This window comes from Zalophus californianus, chromosome X, assembly GCF_009762305.2.
Source record: "Zalophus californianus isolate mZalCal1 chromosome X, mZalCal1.pri.v2, whole genome shotgun sequence".
Lineage (NCBI taxonomy): Eukaryota > Metazoa > Chordata > Mammalia > Carnivora > Otariidae > Zalophus > Zalophus californianus.
In genome coordinates, this window is record NC_045612.1 from 47,222,686 (window position 1) to 47,230,339 (window position 7,654).

Below are 7,654 nucleotides of genomic sequence, written 5' to 3' on the forward strand. Positions count from 1 at the left end.
GAGGAACAGAGGCAGTCTCACATGTTAGCGAGCAATTGCAGTGTCTGGCTCCAATTAGGCCCTCTGAGCTGAGTTCCCTCATGGGCAGGGACCACGGAACCCATTGCATGGCCCCTTACTGCCTCTCTCTACAGCATTACATCTACATCATTAGGTGTCCACATCCTTGGCCTCCTACCCTAGCTAGCTCAGATGCCATGGACTTCCAGTCACTCATTCTCCTGCCAATTCTCCCCATTCCCTTGGTCCCATGGTACAAAGGCATCAAGTTTATGGACAGACACCTCCAACCAGATGCCCTTCTCCCAAAGGCTGCTACTGGGGATGGGTGGTGGACCCCTCCCCGTATCCCATCAGGACCCAGGAACCTCTGAGGGGAAGGAACCCCAGAAGCAGCTGCAGGAACTCCAGGAGGAGTGGCCTTGATGATGACTTTTTCCAACTAACTTCTGTGCCTTTCCTAAAAATCTCTCTGACTCCAGTATTTTCCTGTGTTCCCAACACTTTGTCCCAGACCTTGCTCTGAACTGATGCCCTTATCCCTAGGATTCCTGCCTGGAAACACCACCCCTAGCTCTAGAGTATAACTGCTGCTTATCTTTCTAAATATGGATTCTATTTATCCTACTTGCCATTTCTTTAATGATCACAGAATTTCTCTTCAAGCACTGCTCCTTATGATTCTACCACCCTGTAAACCCTGTGCTGGAGAAAGTCAGTCTTGGATGTGAGCACATCACCCCTTCAGTGACCATAACCAAGGGCAGAAGCCTTGGCCCTAGATCATACAAGATTAGACACTGTCTCACACCCCTGCCAAAATAAAGCAGGGAAAAATGGTGTCTGGCTGTTCTTAGCACCCTAGCCTGCATCAAAGAAAGGTAGTAATGTAGTGGGAGGATGGCATGATTTCTGGGGGTTAGCAGGGAGAGTGTCTGTGGCAGGGTCTGAAAATTTGCAGTTGTAACAGGAGCCCAGCTGTGATGGTTAATTTTGTGTGTCAAATTAGGTAGACTGTGCTACCCAGATACTTGGTCAAACATTATTCTGGATATTTCTATGAGGATTGTTTGGGATTAGATTAATATTTAAATCTTAGAGCAAAGCAGATCACTCTTCATTATGTGGGTGGGTCACACCCAATCAGTTGAAGGCCTAACAGAGAAAAGACTGACCTCCCTGAAGGAAGAGGGAATTCTGCCAGCAAATCACCTTCAAAGTTGAACTGCACCTCTTCCCTAGGTCTCCAGCCTGCCAGCCTATCCTGCAGATTTGGGGCTTGTCAAGTTCCACAATAGCATGAGCCAACTCCTCAATTAAAAAAAAAAAAAGAATGAAAAATGATACACCAACAAACTGGACAACCCAGAAGAAATGGAAAAATTCTTGGAAACATACGACCTACTAAGATGGAATCAGGAAAAAATAAAAAGTCCAAAGAGACCAATTACTCGTAAGAAGATTGGATGAGCATAAAACAAAACAAAACTCCCAATGAAGAAAAATTCAGGACCAGATGGCATCACTGGTGAATCTTACCCAACATTTATAGAAAAATGAATGACAATCCTTCTCAAACTCTTCCAAAAAATTGAAGAGGAGCGCGCCTGGGTGGCTCAGTTGGTTAAGGGACTGCCTTCGGCTCAGGTCATGATCCTGGAGTCCCGGGATCCAGTCCCGCATCGGGCTCCCTGCTCGGCAGGGAGTCTGCTTCTCCCTCTGACCCTCCCCCCTCTCATGTGCTCTCTCTCTTTCATTCTTTCTCTCAAATAAATAATAAAATCTTAAAAAAAATTGAAGAGGAAAGAACATTCTCAAATTCATTTTACGAGGCCAGCATTACCTTTATATCAAAACTAGAAAAGGACACTACTAGAAAAGAAAACTACAGGCCAATATCCTTGATGAATGTAGATGCAAAAGAAAAATCAATAAAATATTTGCAAACCAATTCCAGCGGCACATTAAAGGATAATTCACCATGATCAAGTGGGATTTATCCCTGGGATGCAGGGATGGTTCAACATATGCAAATCATTAAATGTGATACATCGTATTAATAGAATGAAAGAAAAATTACATGATCACTCAATAGGAGCAGGAAAAGCCTTTGACAAATTCCAACACCTGTTCATGATAAAAACTATTAACAAATTAGTTATAGAAGGAACATACCTCAACATAACAAAAGCCATATATGACAAGCCCACCACTAACATCCTTCTCAATAGGTAAGAGGTTAAAAGCTTTTTCTCAAAGATCAGGAATAAGACAAAGGTGCCCACTTTGACATCTTCTACTCAACATAGTACCAGAAGTCCTTGCCAAAACAATTAGGTGTTAAAAAGAAATAAAAGCCATCAGAATTGGAAAGGAAGAAGTGAGATTATCTCTATTTCAAGATGACATGATTTTATACAGAGGTAATCCTAAAGATTTTACCCAAAACTGTTAGATCTAATCAATGAATTCAGTAGTGGCAGAATACAAAATTAACATACAAAAATGAGTAGCATTTCTATGTGCCACAGTGAATTATCTGGAAAAGACATAAAGAAAACAATTCCATTTACGACAAAAGCAAAAATGAACTATTGAGACGATCAAGATTAAAAGTTTCTGCACAGTGAAGGAAACAATCAACAAAGCTAAAAGGCAGCCTATGGAATGTGAGAAGATATTTGCAAAAGACATATCTGATAAAGGGTTATTATCCAAAGTCTATAAAGAACTTATCAAACTCAACACCCAGAAAAACAAATAACCCAGTTAAGAAATGGACAGAAGACATGAATAGACATTTTTCCAAAGAAGACATCCGGATGGCCCTCAGACACATGAAAGGATGCTCAATATCACTCATCATCAGGGAAATACAAATCAAAACCATGATGAGATGCCACCTCACACCTGTCAGAAAGGCTAAAATTAACAACACAGGAAACAACAGAGGTTGGCGAGGATGTGGAGAAAGGGTTAGAGGGAATGCAAACTGTTGGTGGGAATGCAAACTCATGCAGCCACTGTGGAAAACAGTATGGAGGTTCCTCAAAAAGTTAAAAATAGAACTACCTTACAACCCAGCAATTGCACTCCTAGGTTCGAAGGGGCACATGCACCCCGATGTTTATAGCAGCATTATTAACAATAGTCAAATTATGAAAAGAGCCCAAATGTCCATTGACTGATGAATGGATAAAGAAGAGGTGATATAGGGGTGCCGGCGTGGCTCAGTCAGTTGAGCATCCAATTCTTGGTTTTGTCTCAGTTCATGATCTTATGGCTCTTGAGATCAAGGCCCACATGGGGCTTCATGCTCAGTGGGGAGTCTGCCTAAAGATTCTCTCCCTCTACCCCTCCCCCACTGTATCTCAAATAGATAAATAAATCTTTATAATAAAGAAGAGGTGATATATATATCACCTCTTCATATATATATATATATATTTATGTATATATGACTATCATCCAGTCCTCAAAAAGAATGAAATCTTGCCATTTGCAACAGTGTGAATGGAGCTACGGTGTATTATGCTAAGTGAAATAAGTCAGTCAGAGGAAGACAAATACCATATGATTTCACTCCTATGTGGAATTTAAGAAACAAAACAGATGAACAAACTGTGGGTTGATGGAGGGAAGTGAGCAGGGGTCAGACTAAATGGGTGATGGATATTAAGGAGGGTACTTGTGTTGAGCACTGGGTGTAAGTGATGAATCACTGAATTCTACTCCTGAAACCGATATTACACTTTATGTTCACTCATTAGAATTTAAATAAAATCTGAAACAAACAAACAAAAAAGAAACAATCTCATTTACACTAGCACCAAAAACAATAAAATACTTAGGAATAAATTTAACCAAGGAGGTGAAAGGTCACTACACTGAAAACTACAAACATTGATTTAAGAAAGTGAAGAACACAAATAATTGGAAAGAAGTCATAGATAGAAAGAATTAATATTGTTAAAATGTCCATACTACCCAAACCATCTATAGATTCAATGCAATCCCTATCAAGATTCTAATGGCATTTTTTTTACAGAAATGGAAAAAAGCAATCCTCAAATTTATATGGAACCACAAAAGACACTGAATAACCAAAGCAATCCTGAGAAAGAAGAACAAACTGGGAGGCATCACATTTCCTGATTTCAAGCTATATCACAAAGCTAGAGTGATCAAAACTTCATGGTATTGGCATAAAAACAGACACATAGATCAATAGAAAAGAATTGAGAGCCCAGAAATAAAGCCAAGCATATACAGGCCACTAGTATTTGACAAGCAAGCCAAGAATACTCAATAGAGAATAGACTATCTCTTCAATAAATGGTGCCGGGAAAATTGGATATTCACATGTAAAAGAATAAAACTAGACTTCTATGTTACACCGTTTGTAAGAACTAAAACCATAAAACTCCTAGGAAAAAACATAGAGAAGAAAGCTCCTTGACATGAATCTTGGCCATGATTTCTTGGGTATGACAGCTTAAGCGCATGCAACAAAATCAAAACGAAGCAGTGGAACCACATCTAACTAAAAAGCTTCTGCACAGAAAAAACAAAAAACGATCAACAACAAAATAAAAAGTCAACCTATGGAATGGGAGGAAATATTGCAAATCATATATCATATACCCCATATATCATATAAGGGGTTACTATCCAAAATATATAAAGAACTCATACAACTCAATAACAGCAAGCAATCCAATTAAAAAATGAGCAAAGGCCTGGATAGACATTTCTCCAAAGAAAATATAGAAATGGCTGACAGATACATGAAAAGGTACTCAACATCAATAATCTTTAGGGAAATGCAAATCAAAACCACAATGAAATATCACCTCACACCTGTTAGAATGGCTATCATAAAAAAGACAAGAGATACAGGTGCCTGGGTGACTCAGTTGGTTAAGCATCTGCCTTCAGCTCAGGTCATGATCCCAGGGTCCTGGGATCGAGCCCTGTGTTGGGCTCCCTGCTCAGCAGGGAGTCTGCTTCTTCCTCTCCCTCTGCCCCTCGCCCCCCCGGCTCCTGCTCTCTCTCTCTCTCTCAAACAAAATATCTTTAAAAAAAAAGACAAGAGATAATTACTGCTGACAAATATGGAGAAAAGGGAACCCTGTGTACTGTTGGTAGTGTGTGTGTGTGTGTGTGTGTGTGTGTGTGTGTATACACACACTATTTAGCTATAGAAAAGAAGAGACCCTGCCATCTGTGACAACATGGATGCACTTTAAAGGCATTATGTTATGTGAAATAAGTCAGACAGAGAAAGACAAATACTGTATGACCTCACTCATACGTGGAATACAAAAACAAAACAACAGAAACTCATAAAAAAATGAGAGATCAGATTTGTGTTTATCGGAAGCAGGGGATCAGTTGTCCACGAATTGGATGAAAGTGATCAAAAGGTACAAACTTCCAGTTATAACATAAAAACGTAGTGGGGATGTAATGTACAACATGATGACCATAGTTAACACTGCTGTATGGTGTATTTGAATGTTACTAAGAGAGCAAATCCTAAAAGTTCTCATTACAAGAAAAAACACATTGTTTTTGCTTTTTAAAATATCAAAAACTAATGATATACTATGTGTTGGCTAACTGAATTTAAATTAAAAAATTTAAATATCTATGAGAGAGGATTGATGTTAAATAAACCCACAGTCATCATTTTACAATATACGTAAGTCATTATGCTGTATACCTTAAACTTATACAGTGCTGTATATGTCAGTAATGTCTCAATGAAACTGAAAGAAAAAAGGAAAATACACACACACATACACACACACACACGTGTGCATGCACACACACATAAGCTATTGGCTCTGTTTCTCTGGAAAACCCTAACTAATACACCATGTAATGCTGAAACTGCTATTGCATGGATCACACTTTGAGTAGTAAGAACTAGAGAATATCTGGCAAGTGGGCACATGGCTCCATCTATAATAACGCTCATTTCAGCATTGTTTGTGAGAGAAAAAGTGTAGGAAAAAACAAAATGTCCATCAAAGGTGGTCAAAAAAATGCATTGTGATTCATTCTTACAGTGTGATATTGTATAGCAATAAGAGTGTCTTAAAACTATAGGAATCAGGCCTTATATTCACCTGAAAAATGCACTGTTATATCAAATTATCAAATGGAAGATAAACGCACCTACAATATGAATATATATGTATATGTATGTATGTATGTGTGTATAACATTTTTTATTAATTTCATTTTATTGTGTTATGTTAGTCACCATACGTTACATCATTAGTTTTTGATGTAGTGTTCCATGATTCATTGTTTGCGTATAACACCCAGTGCTCCATGCAATATGTGCCCTCCTTAATACCCATCACTGGGCTAACCCATCCCCCCACCCCCCTCCCCTCTAGAACCCTCAGTTTGTTTCTCAGAGTCCATAGTCTTTCATGGTTCATCATCCCCTCCGATTTCCCCCCCTTCATTTTTCCCTTCCTAATATCTTCTTCTTTCTTTTTTTTAACATATAATGTATTATTTGTTTCAGAGGTACAGGTCTGTGATTCAACAGTCTTACACAATTCACAGCTCTCACCATAGCACATACCCTCCCCAATGTCTATCCCCCAGCCACCTCATCCCTCCCGCCCCCTTCCACTCCAGCAACCCTCAGTTTGTTTCCTGAGATTAAGAGTCTCTTATGATTTGTCCCCCTCTCTGGTTTCATCTTGTTTCATTTTTCCCTCCCTTCCCCCATGATCCTCTGTCTTGATTGTCAAATTCCTCATATCAGTGAGATCATATGATACTTATCTTTCTCTGATTGACTTATTTCGTTTAGTGTAATACCTTCTAGTGCCATCCACGTCATTGCAAATGGCAAGATTTCATTTTTTGATAGCTGCATAATATTCCTGTGTGTGTGTGTGCGCGCGCGCGCGCGTGTGTGTGTGTGTACCACATCTTCTTTATCCATTCTTCTGTTGATGGACATCTTGGCTCTTTCCATAGTTTGGCCGTTGTGGACATTGCTGCTATAAACATTGGGGTGCACATACCCCTTCGGATCCCTACATTTGTATCTTTGGGGTAAATACCCTGTAGTGCAATTGCTGGGTCATAGGGTAGCTCTATTTTCAACTTTTTGAGGAACCTCCCTACTGTTTTCCAGAGTGGCTGCACCAGCTTGCATTCCCACCAACAGTGTAGGAGGGTTCCCCTTTCTCCGCATCCTCGCCAACATCTGTTGTTTCCTGACTTGTTAATTTTAGCCATTCTGACTGGTGTCAGGTGGTATCTCATTGAGGTTTTGATTTGGATTTCCCTGATGCCAAATGATGTTGAAAACATTTTCATGTGTCTGTTGGCCATTTGGATGTCTTCTTTGCAGAAATTTTTGTGCGTGTCTTCTGCCAATTTCTTCATAGGACTATTTGTTCTTTGGGTGTTGAGTGTGATAAGTTCTTTTTAGATTTTGGATACTAGCCCTTTATGTGATATGTCATTTGCAAATATCTTCTGCCATTCTGTCAGTTGTCTTTTGGTTTTGTTGATGTGCATACTATTTTTTAAGGATACTTTCATTCACAGTTCAAGCATAAAGCAATAGTGTACAAACACCTTATTCTGGTTATTAGTTACATCTCAGGGGCGGGGA